Raw genomic sequence first — 17,947 nt, 5'->3', positions numbered from 1 at the left:
ATGCTCTCCAAGAATGTAAAAAGTATCCACCTCTCATTACTTTGATCATTTTAGTTTTGTGAACTTTTATGCATTTCAATAACGTATAAAACAAAAAATTAGTAATGTGAACATATCAATTGACTAGTGTAAAACTATAAAATTTTTTTTTAACAAAACGGTTAATGAACATCAATAAACTAGTTATTGTAATGAAACTCCGACTTTAGTACAGACATTATATCGCCATTACTCCATTAGTACTTGTTACAACAAATATGAGACCAATGATAGTGACAGGACATGCTAGGTTAAAGGGTTTAAGGGTTTCGGTTTGCCTAACGCAGGTCGTGGGGTCCCTCCACGTTTGCAGTACGTGGGGTTAGATCAAGGTGTTGTTATTGTTCTTGAATCCTGCATTGAAGGATCTTCAACCCAGAATATTTATGTTATTTATGTATTGTTATTTGAAGTTTGAAGTGAAAAATAGATTGTGCAAAGTACACAATCTAGATGGAGAGAAGAGAATGTGGAGTGTAACATCTGAGCTGAGATAGTCTATCATTTATAGAAGAATGGATCCTCTATAAGAAGAAACCTTTGACCTTTGACCTTTGATCCGTGACTACAGTAGAGGACTTGCCCATTTTGGTTAATGGAAGGCTTTTAACCTGTGGATAATAGAGTGTGTTCTCCCACATGCACCGAATGTTGCTGGATGGGAGAGTCCACACATAAAGCGTGATGTGACTGATCACTGTTTCGTTCCTTTTGCTGCTTATGACAGCTGCTCGCTTTCAAACCCATTTGGTTTTCAGTCTTTTAAGCTATGTTGCACTCTGGCCAGTTTATTAAGCTTTAAGCTACCCACGTCATCAGCCCCCCAAGTCAGAGGTATTTGGGGTGTAAGTTCGAATGATTCTGACTTTTGTACAAAATTTTTACTGCTCAAAGGTTTCAAGGCTTGAAGGGTTACCGCTTCAAGGTTTTGGGTGGTAGGTCTTCCAGATTTGAATTTTAAAGCGACAGTTGATGTGACTAATGGCAGATATGCAGGCGGCGATTTTTATTTTCTCCCTAGGTATAATAATAACTGCTAGGTCTTAATTATATCCTTTATTTCTTTTATTCAAATCACAACTGCCTCATATTGTTATCTCTCTTCAACAAAAATCCCTTCGACTACTCTGTCCATCTACCAGGGTAGTTCTGCATTCCTTTTTTCCTTGATTTTTCTCTGATCATCCTTCAAGCCATGGGTGCTAAGAAAGGCATGCAGCTTAGCTATTCCCGGCTTACACAAGAGGAAGTTGATGCATTTTGTGAAGAATGAGGTATCGATTCATCCTTTAATCCGGTGGCTCCGGGCTTAGATAAATCGATCGATCAATGTCCCCCGGGTTTTATTGCTCTTTATTGTCTTCATTTTGAATTTTTCAACCTTCGTTACCCGTTTACCATCTTTGTTCTTAACGTGTTAGAGTATTATCGTATTTCTTTTGGGCAATGCACTTCGTTACTTCGGACAAGTAAACCTTTTGAATAATAAAGCATAAATACACAAACTTATTTCGCAAAGTCAAATTTCATATCTCATTCGACAATTCACAAATATAGTTCAAATGCAAGACAATTATCAATCTATTCAAATACAAATCAATTTGTCACAAAATCAAACTAATAACATTCTTCAAACCCCAGACTTACAATCACCTACACCGGGGTGAAACCTCCGCGAATTAGCCGCTCATGGTGAACGGGACACGAGCAATAACGGATGAAATCTTGAACTTGAACATCTTAGAGCTTTGAATGTGATGAAGATGGGTGTTAGGGTTTGTGGTGAAATGGTAAAAGTGAATGAATGGATGGATTGATGAATTAGGGTTGTGAGAATGGAGTTGAATGATGATTCGGATGATTGATCAATGTGTGTAATGATTCAAGATGGATTCGATATGGATTGGTGGTAGTTCTTGGCTCCAAGAGGTGATTCAAAACTCTAAATCAAGTGTAACTCCCGTTTTGATGCTCCAAGATTGTGTTTAAACTCGTCCCAACTCAATAAACCACAAAATTCATGACATAATGATTGGAGGGCCGTCGCCGATGCCCTGTGTACATACTGAAACCACCTGACGGCCTATATCACTGGTTACGACGAAGTTTGGGCGACGGAGGAATCTGCGGGGCGTCGCCGACGATGTCTCTATCTTCTTGTCTCTGTTTTTCGCGCTTCGTGCTCCCGGTTGACCCGTTTCGCATCCCGGTGGTCCGTTAAGCTCCCGATTAGCTCCTTAAACTCCGTAAGACCTGAAAAACACAAATCTCATTAAAAGTAGGCTATTCAAGATTAAAAGTTAAGTAAAAACATGAATCTTAAACATAAACGAACACCGGTTTTCGACCAAATAGCACATGAATCTTTAACCTTAATTCTACGCCTCCATGAACTCCTATCCTGGACCATGTTCTCAGAGAGGTGCAACTCTAGCAAATCCTGTCTAATCCGCTCATCCCAAGTCAATTTGGGTCTGCCTCTGCTCCTCCTCCCTTCCACAGTGAAGGTTTCCACTATTCTAACTGGTGCCGATGTCTGTCTCCTCTTCACATGTCCAAACCATCTCAATCTCCCCTCCTTAATATTTCCGATATACTAGCCACTTCTAACTTTTTCCTAAAAACCTCATTTCTTAACCGGTCTAACCTTGTGTGTCCACATATCCACCTCAACATCCTCATCTCTGCTACCTCCATCTTGCGTGCTTGTGTCTTTTTGATGGCCCAACACTCTGTCCCATATAACATAGCAGGTCTCACTACAACTCTATAAAATTTTCCCTTTAATTTAGTTGGGAACCTCTTGTCGCACAATATCCCAGTGGCTACCCTCCACCTACACCATCCAGTCTATATATGGTGTGCTACGTCACTATTTGTCTCCCCATCCCTTTGCACAAAGGATCCTAAGTACTTGAACTTAGTTACTTGCGGAATTATATGACCATCAATGGTATTCTGAGTGCCTTCCTCATTACTTGCCCCACTAAAATCACAGTACATGTACTCAGTCTTAGAGTGACTTGTAAGACCCTAACACGCTTTAACTGAAAAGACGCAGCGGAAATACGTACCATAAAATTTCTTTCATTATAAACGTTTTGACTTACTTGAAAGTTCATTTTAAAATAACTCTTTTACAATATATGCATCCTTCGTACTCATTTAATAAAATAAAAGCATAACTTATGTTTATCAAATTACATACTCAAGCATTCCCGTACAATCTATCTTGTGACTCGGTCTTTGATCGCTACTCCTCGTGATGATAATCTGTGATTCGTACAACCTGCACCCACCACATACATTCACAACATTAGCATACATTATATACAAACAAGATTCTTAATCATGTAGTCTCGTTACGTTCTATCCACATATACTTTCCATCCCGTTATCTTTCTAGATTTAATCATTTCATCCGAGTGTCTAATCCTTGGCGAAACTTCAATAATGTACCTGCATTACATTTCATTCTCGAGGCACACTGTTAATAACGTCAATACATAAATGTATTGAAACCACGTATATAATACGTACATAACTACGTACATACATATATACCTTTACTTGCTTACATACGCATCTACTTACATACATACATGATTACGTCTTCACATACGTACTTACATACATACATACATACATACATACATACATACATACATACATACATACATACATACATACATACATACATACATACATACATACATACATACATACATACATACATACATACATACATACATACATACATACATACATACATACATACATACATACATACATACATACATACATACATACATACATACATACATACATACATACATACATACATACATACATACATACATAACTACATACATACATACCTACTCACATACATACATACATACATACATACATACATACATACATACATACATACATACATACATACATACATACATACATACATACATACATACATACATAACTACACACATACATACCTACTCACATACATGCATACATACCTAACTACATACATACATACCTACTCACATACATACATTCCTAGACGTGTTTGCCCATGGATTCCCTTTCACTAATCATGTAGGTAAATCCATACTTATACTTACATATGCCTCTATACTTATTTCATTCCATTTTATGCTTGCGTACACGCTCATCGCATCTCATAAACACTCTACAATGAGTTTAGAATACATTTTGGGAATCCTTATAGGTTACGGGACTGATTTAGGATGAATTCTCCACATTCAGATGAACTTGCAACTGTCGCATGGTCATGCGTCCCAACCGCACGACCGTGCGGAACCTACGACGTCGGGAGCACTGGCAGTGCACAAGCCAGTGCAATGATTTACTCGGAATCGCACGACCATGCGGCCCAAGCGCACGACCGTGCGCTTCCTCGCGTCGATCAACATCGCGTAGACAGTGTATTAGGGCTTCGGAGAAAAACGACATTTGCACATGGCATCGGCGACGGCCCATGGTTTCTCCATTTTTCTGCAGATCCGTTTCGTCGTCCGAACGCACTAAAACGTGCATAACTTTTGAACCGTTTACCCGTTTAACCTCCCGTTTCTTCCTACATGCTCGTAATTTGACATTCTATCATGTGAACTTGAAATCCCATATCCGGATTAAGGAAATTCTTATCTTACGCACTATCGGCTTATTATTCATTTACGATTTATTCGACCCGTTCATGTTTTTTATCGAATAACTCATTCCTTTTAACCCAAAACTTACATGAACCTTATGACCATAATACTTTTACACTATCCGGAGTGTCGTACTTGGGGTTTACGCACCCAATACCCGGTATTCGTTAAATTCATTCATTAATACGTAATTGAACATTAAATAGTACAATTTCCATCTATGAAGTTGTTTATTCATTTACTCATGATTTACTACCGAACCTCTTGCCCATTAACCCGCGTCACCGTTTCTCGGTTAGCATGCTTACGTACAATTTTATCCATTACCCGGTTATCATACAGATGTCGTTACTTATGCAACCTTTCCGGCATGAAACAAAACCTCATTTTGACCCACTTGATTTAGTTAGCGAAATTCTTCGATTTCATACAATTCATTCCTATTTAACCTCAATTATCATACTTAATTAAGTCGCACATAACTTTACGTAAACAACTAAGAAGTGATTACGGAAATCACTTACCTCATGCATCCGTGTTCATATCCGTTTCCTCGCCACTTCTTGACCCGTTAGCCTTTCGTGCTTGATTCCGTCTCGACATGATTCCTATGCTTCCATGTCATCGAAATCACATTCTTATTAGCATACACAATTTTACATGTTAACGATCATATCGATCGCATAATTCACATTTGACTTTCATTAGTCACTTCTAACAAGCATAATACATGTAACCAAATTCATATCATTTCCAACTCGTGTAATCCATCATGTCATCGCATTAAACACACATACGTCTAACACGTACCGTATAACTTACTTTAATCTTACAATTATGACAACACGTCTAACCATTCTTCTTATACACAGTTGACTTTTAGAGGTCAACGGTTCATTTAATTTAACTTTCGACTTATCATTATATACCCGTAACATCATAATAGCCTATACGGACAACACTATATACATTTCATCATACACTTGGCGTGTTTAGTACCTCCTAAGCATAGTGTACAACCAATTCATGCATATTCTTCTAAACTCATACATAAATCATTGAATTATCCTTCTAAATCAACATGGATCATTCATGCATAACATCAAACATACTAGTATCGCATTTCTTTCAATTCCTCTAACAAGAATCTACCATACATATTAAAATACATCAATATTAAGCAAGAATTTAGACATAGATGATTTACCCATGTCATTATCTTCACCATAACAAACGGGTTTCACCATTAAACATCAAATTAACCTAAACCATGCATAATCCATGTTCTATATGATGATTCTAACACACACGCGTTCTCAATTTCATACAAATTCGCAATTTACATCATAACCCACTTCGTGAAAGATCACCAATCAACTTTTAAGACATAGCTTACGATCCCCTTGTGAAGGTGATCATTAATCCATGCTCGGTTATGAATTTGAGCTTCGTTTAGCCTTCCAATTTGATGGATTAGATGAAGTTAGGGTTTTGGCTTCATGAGAGCTCCTGCTCTCTCTAGAACAGACGATCGTGTGTGTTTGTGTGTGTAATTTCATATATGTAACATCCCAAAACCGAATTATTAAATTGTTAGTAAGGCCCCATGTTTAATAAAATAGAATGTAGTAACTAGGTTATTGAACTTAGTTAAATGCTTAGTCAAAACAAACAAGGACATGAAAATGGGTTAATTATGAGCAAGTGTCAAACATGAGGGGGTGGTTTTGAATAAATGGAAAGATTTAATATAAAACAAAAATAAAAAACCACAAACACACACACCTGGACGTGTGTGTGTGTGTGTGTTCGATCAGAGAGGAGAAAGAAAGGGGGAACCCCTCATGAACCCTAATCAGCAAATTGGATACGAATTGGGTTGAATTCGAACTTGCATGAGCCCTAAAAGTGATTATCTAAGCAAGCTTTAGCCAAGGTATGCCTTAATTTCTAGTTTTGATGAACAACCATGAAGTGGGTGTTGATGAATATGTGAGTTTGATCCAAATTAGGATGAAAGTTTACTATTGCTATCATGTTTAAGTAGAATCATGGCTAAATTTCGGTGGTCATAGTAAAATTAGAATGAAACCTATGTTAATGAGCATGAGAATAGTCATGATGAAATGTGTATGTTGATAATTATGTTGATTCATAGGATATGTGGTAGGTTTTGATGACAACATGATGCAAAATTTATGACAAAGTGATCTTGCTTGAATATGGAAAGAATATGCTTGAATTACTTGTACATTATGCATAAATATTAGTACGCACGCCTAGTGTTCGATGAAATGTCTAGGCGAAGCTAGAAAGTAAATTATTGCAAGAATATGCTTGAATTACTTGTACATTATGCATAAATATTAGTACGCACGCCTAGTGTTCGATGAAATGTCTAGGCGAAGCTAGAAAGTAAAATTATTGCAAGAATTTGGTAAATTGGTGTAGAATGTGATAATGTTATGTTAGATAGTTAAGTTAGCATGAGATACGTGTTTTGGATGAATTACATGTGAGTAGTTAGTTGATGAGATGGTTCCGAGAAGTATGTATTAGGGATTAGTACCCGATGCTTGAATGGTAGTGCACGCCACGAGTCGGATTAGTGACATAATGGTAATTTAGAAATGGGTATGTACTAAGTGTATAGATTGAAGACAACTAGTAAAGCTTGATGTTACGATTACATTAAATTGGCTAACTTGGCATGTAGTTGTCAAGTGTAGGATCATGAAAGTGTTACCATGTGTAAATTGATTTTGTGAATATCGAGTAAGAATCGAGTGATTATGTAGTTGTATGTACTACATGACATGATTATGAAACGTGTATGGCGTTACTAAAATAGTCTATCATATCAAGATAAAGGTGTGTGTGTTCATAAGTGGGGAGTAAGTAAGTATGGTCGTTGACTTTCTGAAAAGTCAATGAATATGCGAGTGACATGATTAGACTTATGAATATGTCTATGAGAATTTAAAGAATCATGATTAGGTGTTAGGACGATTAAATGCACATACGTATGATAATAGATTGACTAAATGAATGTTGAACAATGTGGATTGTCGGTTCATGTCATATGCATGATAAGTTTGACTAATGAAAGTCTATGTAGCTAAGAGTTTGAAATGGATGTGATATGAATGAACATGCATACTAACTTTGATGTGGACATAATGACTTGAAAGGATATGAACCCCAATTGACATTGACTCAAGTATGGAAAGCTAACGGATCATGAGGAAAGGGGAAGCTTTGCACAAACTTGGATGCACAAGGTAAGTGATTTCCGACTCACTTCTTAGTATACATAAGAACTCATTCTGGATATTAAATGAAGGGAAGTCATGTAAGGAATGAAATAATTGAAAGTAATAAGATAACTATTGATCTAGATAGTCGAAGGTGGTCTATGGGACCAAACGGGTCGAATAAGTAAGAATAAGCGAGGTAATGGTAATAATACGGGTAATGATTAAGGACCCGGGGAAAGAATCTTAGTCTAATATGTGAGGAATTGTTTTACGGATGTTTAGGAACAAGTTTCAAGTGAAACGGATGCAAAATGAGCAAGTTATGCATATTTTAGTTCATGAAAAGGAAGGCTGATTCAGGGGCCACCGTAAGCTACGGTAGCCACCGTAGCTTACGGTGGGAGCTGGGGATTTATTTTCTGCCGTAAGACAGTACAAGGCTGCCGTAAGACATCAGGGGCCACCGTAAGCTACGGTAGCCACCGTAGCTTACGGTGGAGGCCAGGTTCAAAAGTAAGGTTTGTGGGTTTCTTCGTTTTTCTTTCGAATTTGGTCCCCGTAGACCCATTCCAAGCCTCGTTAAGCTTCTATAATGATCTCTAACCCTACTAAATGGCTTGGTAAGTCATGGATGAGTATGAAACTCATTTTTAAGAACCGAAACATACCCGATAGATATTTTTGAAGGCGTTTAAGATGTGCGAGCAAGATCGGGGTATGTAAGTGAGTATGCGGGGTAACGAATTAAGTACGTGAGTATGTATGTATGTATGTATGTATGTATGTATGTATGTATGTATGTATGTATGTATGTATGTATGTATGTATGTATGTATGTATGTATGTATGTATGTATGTATGTATGTATGTATGTATGTATGTATGTATGTATGTATGTATGTATGTATGTATGTATGTATGTATGTATGTATGTATGTATGTATGTATGTATGTATGTATGTATGTATGTATGTGTGCATGTATGGATTTCACTATTTAATGTATGTATGTGTATAATTATGTTTCGATTTAAGTATGGGTGTAAGTATGTAGATATGTACATAGGTAAGTATATATGAAAGTACATATGCCTGTAAGTGTGAATACATATATATATATGCGGATGCTAGTATGCATGTATAACCGAATGCAAGAAGGTAAGCACGTATGTTCATACGATTTTAATATGATTGTGTATTGATGCAAATAACAGTGTACCTTGAGTATGAACAATAATACAGGTACAATGATGAAGTCTCTTTGGAGAATGGATACTCGGATGGAAATGCCTAGTTACAAAGGGATAATGGAGTAGAAAGTAAGAGTGTATGAAACTTGTTACGTTCATGTTATGTACTAATGCTTGAAATTGTATGGTAAGTGTAGGTCGTACAAGCCACCGTGAATCTTTTAAGGAGAGGAGATCGAAGACGAGTCACAAGATAGATTGTACGGGAATACTTGATTATGTAAAATGATAGTTTTAAGTTATTCTTTTATGTTGCAAATATGTACGAAAGATAGTTTTGTTGTAAGAAGGTATTTTATATTGAAAGAAATTTTATAGTACGAATTTCCGCTGCGTCTTTTCAGTTAAAGCGTGTTAGGGTGTTACAAGTTGGTATCAGAGCCCTGGTTTGAGAGAATCAAGTAGAAGGAGGTAAATGCTTGAACTCAAACCGGTGTGCTCTCGTGACTAAGAACCCGTACAATCTAAGACTCGATCAAGATCTAGGGGCAGAAGCCAAGGTAAGTATGTGCTTAAGTATGTGTTCGAAGATAACTAACAGTATGTTATGTGTAAGGTCAGCATGATTGCTTGGAAAGGATGAATTGTAAATGCGGTCTAGTAATGGCACCAAGGTATATAATATGACATATTGACCGAGGTACGTAGATTTAACTTATTGGTGCATGAAATTGTATGTTTAAGCAAGTAAAAGAAAATTTCAAATGAAATATAATAATGACAGAGTAAGGAAGTTTTGAAAATGTTACACGTGCCGAAACTTAATTCTGCGGACATAAGGTGGCGATTACGCGAAGGCACGAAACTAGTATGTGGATTGTGTACCTGGCCAGTACACAAGAAACATATGACGTTCGTGAGACCGTGATAATTGTTACAGGTGTGTCCGTTAGAATTAGGTAGTAGGTGGACGTGGGGGGGGGGGGAAGATGAAAGGAAATGTAAGACTTTCAGGAATGAAGTATGAATGATCTGTTGAATCCGCGAGACGGATTCAACGCGTGTAGGAATGAAAGATATGAATAGAATGTTTGAATCCGTGAGACGGATTCAAGAAATGAAAGGCTCGAATGGAATGTTTGAATCCGCAAAACGGATTCAAGGAATGAAATGCAGGAATGGCATGCTTGAATCTGCGAGACAGATTCAAATCATAGAAAGAAGAAAATGAATGAATAGTAGGTTAGAAACCGCAGGACAGATTTAAAAACATATGAAGGATAAAATTTACCCACATTAGAATTATGTCAATAATTGACCATAGTTATGTTAAACGAGTTCTATGAGTAAATGTAAAGTAAATGAACAAAGGAATGATCGTAATGGGCACGCAAAGCTAAGTTTTAAAATGAAAGAAAGAAGTTTTAAACCCGTTATGTGTAGATGTTCTAGAAATCCACTCTTAGGAGTCAGAATGAATGACGGGCTATGACCCAGACAAAGAATTAAGTATGAACAGGAGGGACAAGTTTGTTAAGAATATCAAAATGATGTAATGGATGTTTCTGTAAGTAAGCATGAATGGAAGGAAGTACGAATGTGTACCTCGATGCATCTATGATGGGTAAGAAAATCCAGTTTAACCTTAAAAGGGTCGAACTGCGAAGGCTGACGAAATAAGTAACTAAAATGAAAGAATTGCGTGTAAGAAATGGAATGTAAAATATGTATAGCATGTACGCAGGAAATATGTAATAGAATTTTAGGCGACTAATCACCTAGTAGACTCAGTATTTGAATGAGATATGCTAACCGCCAATTTTGTAGGTGGTGATGTTAAGATCTTTGGTGTGATGAAACCAACAGAATTGGTGAAGGGATGTGTTCGAATGGAGGCACAGTACATGGATGAATGGAATCTAGCCTGGTCTGGCTAGTACTCGTGAAGAAGGTGGACCGATCTGATTTACAGATCGTTGTAGTATGGAATGAAATCGAGGTAAGCAAAGTGTTTTAATTATGACGGATAAGTATGAATTAGTAAATCGAAATCGCCCTGCAATTTGAGTGGTGAAAGGAGTATGGTATAGTATGGAATGGTTAATTCCTTATAATTAACATAAGGAGAGAATCATGTCATTGAGAAATATGGACTTACTAGTAAGTAATGGTGTTGAGATTATGTCAAATTTCTAGTTTTGATTATGATTGTCAACTATAGTATTTCGAATATGTTAGTATGAGTTGAAATGGTCATACAAGTGCATGTATGTAATTGGTTGATCATGTATCTATGTACATGTGTGTCTTCCACTATGATTATGAAATGTAAATAGTATCATTGGTATGGCCGACTAGGTTAGGATGAGTGCATGATCATATGATGAAAGTAGGTAGGTAAGATGATTGACTTTCTGAAAAGTCAACAGTGTATGAAATTACACGACATGTTCACTTAAGTAGATTAAGTAATGCAAGAGTTAAGAGTAGCTGTAATGTCAGATGAATAAGATAACTTGAAGGTAACGTAAAGGTACGTATGATACAAGTAACCATAGAAATATAAAAGAGGTTAACCTTGTAGTTAAAGCATGTATAGGTGACTATGAATTAATAGTTTTGTTGCGATAACAAAATGAGAACTAAATGTTATATGATATACGTATAGAATGTAATTTTAAGAAATGAGATGTAAGTATTAGACCCGTCATAAATGGATCATATGAATGAAAGTGTTAGTACAAAATCGAATAAATATAAATATTGACCTGTTGCAAACGGTCAAGAAAATGAGAATGTTATGTGAAAGTATAGTATGGATAGTAAGAGTTTATTAGAAATAAATCAGTTATATGAATGATTTATGAAACAAGGACAGGTAGTTACCTATCATGATGAGGTACCAGTCAAAGTTAGACATATATGTGTGGGTATAAATTTCGAAATAAAGTTGTATAGTTGACGAAAATGATAAGAATGTTGAGGTGAACAAAAAGATATATACTGCACATGATAGATGGGCATTAGAATGATGAATGAACCGATAGCTAAGAAATGAGTTGGAAGCTAGCGCTATTAGTGAAAGTGACACTAATAAGAACTACGTGACGGGTTCTAAAAATATAGAGGGTTGTTACTAAGATGGGCCAGTGGTCGTATTGATAGAGTAAGGGAAAGGATATTAGTACCTAATAGAAATGAGAAAGGTTTCGGGGACGAAACCTCTTTTAAGGAGGGTAGACTTGTAACGTCCCAAAACCGAATTATTAAATTGTTAGTAAGGCCCCATGTTTAATAAAATAGAATGTAGTAACTAGGTTATTGAACTTAGTTAAATGCTTAGTCAAAACAAACAAGGACATGAAAATGGGTTAATTATGAGCAAGTGTCAAACATGAGGGGGTGGTTTTGAATAAATGGAAAGATTTAATATAAAACAAAAATAAAAAACCACAAACACACACACCTGGACGTGTGTGTGTGTGTGTGTTCGATCAGAGAGGAGAAAGAAAGGGGGAACCCCTCATGAACCCTAATCAGCAAATTGGATACGAATTGGGTTGAATTCGAACTTGCATGAGCCCTAAAAGTGATTATCTAAGCAAGCTTTAGCCAAGGTATGCCTTAATTTCTAGTTTTGATGAACAACCATGAAGTGGGTGTTGATGAATATGTGAGTTTGATCCAAATTAGGATGAAAGTTTACTATTGCTATCATGTTTAAGTAGAATCATGGCTAAATTTCGGTGGTCATAGTAAAATTAGAATGAAACCTATGTTAATGAGCATGAGAATAGTCATGATGAAATGTGTATGTTGATAATTATGTTGATTCATAGGATATGTGGTAGGTTTTGATGACAACATGATGCAAAATTTATGACAAAGTGATCTTGCTTGAATATGGAAAGAATATGCTTGAATTACTTGTACATTATGCATAAATATTAGTACGCACGCCTAGTGTTCGATGAAATGTCTAGGCGAAGCTAGAAAGTAAATTATTGCAAGAATATGCTTGAATTACTTGTACATTATGCATAAATATTAGTACGCACGCCTAGTGTTCGATGAAATGTCTAGGCGAAGCTAGAAAGTAAAATTATTGCAAGAATTTGGTAAATTGGTGTAGAATGTGATAATGTTATGTTAGATAGTTAAGTTAGCATGAGATACGTGTTTTGGATGAATTACATGTGAGTAGTTAGTTGATGAGATGGTTCCGAGAAGTATGTATTAGGGATTAGTACCCGATGCTTGAATGGTAGTGCACGCCACGAGTCGGATTAGTGACATAATGGTAATTTAGAAATGGGTATGTACTAAGTGTATAGATTGAAGACAACTAGTAAAGCTTGATGTTACGATTACATTAAATTGGCTAACTTGGCATGTAGTTGTCAAGTGTAGGATCATGAAAGTGTTACCATGTGTAAATTGATTTTGTGAATATCGAGTAAGAATCGAGTGATTATGTAGTTGTATGTACTACATGACATGATTATGAAACGTGTATGGCGTTACTAAAATAGTCTATCATATCAAGATAAAGGTGTGTGTGTTCATAAGTGGGGAGTAAGTAAGTATGGTCGTTGACTTTCTGAAAAGTCAATGAATATGCGAGTGACATGATTAGACTTATGAATATGTCTATGAGAATTTAAAGAATCATGATTAGGTGTTAGGACGATTAAATGCACATACGTATGATAATAGATTGACTAAATGAATGTTGAACAATGTGGATTGTCGGTTCATGTCATATGCATGATAAGTTTGACTAATGAAAGTCTATGTAGCTAAGAGTTTGAAATGGATGTGATATGAATGAACATGCATACTAACTTTGATGTGGACATAATGACTTGAAAGGATATGAACCCCAATTGACATTGACTCAAGTATGGAAAGCTAACGGATCATGAGGAAAGGGGAAGCTTTGCACAAACTTGGATGCACAAGGTAAGTGATTTCCGACTCACTTCTTAGTATACATAAGAACTCATTCTGGATATTAAATGAAGGGAAGTCATGTAAGGAATGAAATAATTGAAAGTAATAAGATAACTATTGATCTAGATAGTCGAAGGTGGTCTATGGGACCAAACGGGTCGAATAAGTAAGAATAAGCGAGGTAATGGTAATAATACGGGTAATGATTAAGGACCCGGGGAAAGAATCTTAGTCTAATATGTGAGGAATTGTTTTACGGATGTTTAGGAACAAGTTTCAAGTGAAACGGATGCAAAATGAGCAAGTTATGCATATTTTAGTTCATGAAAAGGAAGGCTGATTCAGGGGCCACCGTAAGCTACGGTAGCCACCGTAGCTTACGGTGGGAGCTGGGGATTTATTTTCTGCCGTAAGACAGTACAAGGCTGCCGTAAGACATCAGGGGCCACCGTAAGCTACGGTAGCCACCGTAGCTTACGGTGGAGGCCAGGTTCAAAAGTAAGGTTTGTGGGTTTCTTCGTTTTTCTTTCGAATTTGGTCCCCGTAGACCCATTCCAAGCCTCGTTAAGCTTCTATAATGATCTCTAACCCTACTAAATGGCTTGGTAAGTCATGGATGAGTATGAAACTCATTTTTAAGAACCGAAACATACCCGATAGATATTTTTGAAGGCGTTTAAGATGTGCGAGCAAGATCGGGGTATGTAAGTGAGTATGCGGGGTAACGAATTAAGTACGTGAGTATGTATGTATGTATGTATGTATGTATGTATGTATGTATGTATGTATGTATGTATGTATGTATGTATGTATGTATGTATGTATGTATGTATGTATGTATGTATGTATGTATGTATGTATGTATGTATGTATGTATGTATGTATGTATGTATGTATGTATGTATGTATGTATGTATGTATGTATGTATGTATGTATGTATGTATGTATGTATGTATGTATGTATGTATGTATGTATGTGTGCATGTATGGATTTCACTATTTAATGTATGTATGTGTATAATTATGTTTCGATTTAAGTATGGGTGTAAGTATGTAGATATGTACATAGGTAAGTATATATGAAAGTACATATGCCTGTAAGTGTGAATACATATATATATATATGCGGATGCTAGTATGCATGTATAACCGAATGCAAGAAGGTAAGCACGTATGTTCATACGATTTTAATATGATTGTGTATTGATGCAAATAACAGTGTACCTTGAGTATGAACAATAATACAGGTACAATGATGAAGTCTCTTTGGAGAATGGATACTCGGATGGAAATGCCTAGTTACAAAGGGATAATGGAGTAGAAAGTAAGAGTGTATGAAACTTGTTACGTTCATGTTATGTACTAATGCTTGAAATTGTATGGTAAGTGTAGGTCGTACAAGCCACCGTGAATCTTTTAAGGAGAGGAGATCGAAGACGAGTCACAAGATAGATTGTACGGGAATACTTGATTATGTAAAATGATAGTTTTAAGTTATTCTTTTATGTTGCAAATATGTACGAAAGATAGTTTTGTTGTAAGAAGGTATTTTATATTGAAAGAAATTTTATAGTACGAATTTCCGCTGCGTCTTTTCAGTTAAAGCGTGTTAGGGTGTTACAATATATTAATTCAACTTTCATTTTTAACCCACTTTAGTCCCTTGTGTTTATTAATTAAACATATTTGGCTCAACTTTCATCTCTCAATTGTGTCTACTATATTCTTAACTAGTTTAAGTAGCCTAGTTATTTATTTCTTGATGTACCATATCAGAACATTTGCCGAATATAAACATTCGGGTTTTGGGGTGTTACAAGTCTACCCCCCTTAAATAAGGTTTCGTCCCCGAAACCTATCTCATTTCCTCTTACGCACACATATCTATGTCTGACTTCATAGTTGCATCATAATTATAAGCAACCATCCGATCTCATTTCATAATTATTCATACAATTGACTTCTTTTTAACCAGTCTATACTTTCCATGGCATGCTTTCACATAACATTCTTATTTCCTCAACCCGTTAGTAACTGATCAATATACATAATTATTTAAACTTATAATAATGCTCACATTCATATGATCCATTTAAAACGGATCTAATACCTTCATCTCATCCTTTAAGATCACATTCTATACATATATTTCATAACAGTTAATTTTGTTTCGTTATCTCAACGAAGTTACTATTTCATAATCATGCATTCGTGCTTAATTCCAAAATTAACATCATTCTTCATTTTCTATAGTTACTTGTACCATACATACTCTTACGTTACCTTCAACTCACCCTATTCATGCTACATTACTATTTCTCTCGTTTTATGCATTATTTAATTTGCATAAGCCTACGTGTCACGCAAATTCTTTATACGAGAGTTTAACAAATTCTCGAAATTTTCACTCAAAACCTTTGAGATTCACTTCTTAATGACATAATTTTCTTCTTATGCCAACTATTAGAAATCAAACGTTCCATACTATACCATACTCATTCCACTATTCATTTTGTAGGGCGTTTTCAATTTATTAATTCATACTTATCCGTCATAAATTAAAGCATTTTACTTACCTCGATTTCATTACACACTTCAGCGATCCATAAATCAGACCTGTCCATACTCTTCACGAGTACTAGCCGTACCAGGCTAGATTTTATTCCTCCACATAATGTGCCTCCGTTCACACACAACCTCCCACCAATTTGATTGGTTTCATCCCTTCAAGGATTCTAACATTATTATCAACAAATTTAGCGGTTAGCACTTTTCATTCAAACATTCATTCTACAATTTCTTACGTACACGCTAAAACGTGTCACACATTTCATTTCTCACATGCAATTCTTTTATTCTAGTTACTTATTTTGTCAACCTTTACAGTTTGACTTTTCGAGGTCAATCTGACATTTCTTATTTATCGTAGATGTATTAAAGTACACATTCTTACTTCTTCCATTCATGCTTACTTGCCAAGACATTCATTACACCAATTCAGTATTCTTGCTAGAACTTACCTTTCCCAATCATACTTAAATTATTGTCTGGGTCGTAGCCCGTCCTCCATTACGACTCCTAAGATGCATCTAACACATAACATGTTCAAAACTTCTTTCTTTCATCAAAATTTAAGTTTGCGTGCCAAACATTATGCTCTCCTTTTAGTATAAAACTTACAAATCAAAACATTAAATATATCGAGTTTAAATGGCAGTTACCATTTAACCCGCATGACTCATTCGTCTCTTTAACCATTCTTGCACACAAACATATTTGTGTATATAAATATAGATAAGTTTAAGACATAACTTGGATAATATTCGCTTTTTAAGGAATGTTTAATTGCTTAATCTGTAATTATCTACACATTCGAATCTTTTCATTCTTATCATTCATTATGTTTCGAACCCGCCACGCGGTTCCTAACCTATGATTCATACTTTCATTCCTTTCATGTTTCGAATCCGTCTCGTGGATTCTAACATATCATTCATGCTTTCAATTCTTTCATTCTTCGAATCCGTCTCGCGGATTCTAACATATCATTCGTACTTTCATTTCTTTCATGTTTCGGATCCGTATCGCGGATTCTAACATATCATTCATACTTTCATTCCTGAAAGTCTTACATTTCTTTTCACCCTCACGTCCACCTACTACCTAATTCTAACGAACATACCTGTAACAATTATCACGGTCTCACGAACGTCATATGCTTCTTGTGTATTGGCCAGGTACCAAATCCACATACTAGTTTCGTGTCTTCGTGTAATATGCCACCTTATGTCTGAAGAATTTAGTTTCGGCACGTGTAACATTTTCAAAA

Source organism: Helianthus annuus, chromosome 6 (assembly GCF_002127325.2).
Source record: "Helianthus annuus cultivar XRQ/B chromosome 6, HanXRQr2.0-SUNRISE, whole genome shotgun sequence".
Lineage (NCBI taxonomy): Eukaryota > Viridiplantae > Streptophyta > Magnoliopsida > Asterales > Asteraceae > Helianthus > Helianthus annuus.
The sequence above is the reverse complement of the archived record's forward strand: the minus strand, read 5'-3'. Positions refer to the sequence as shown.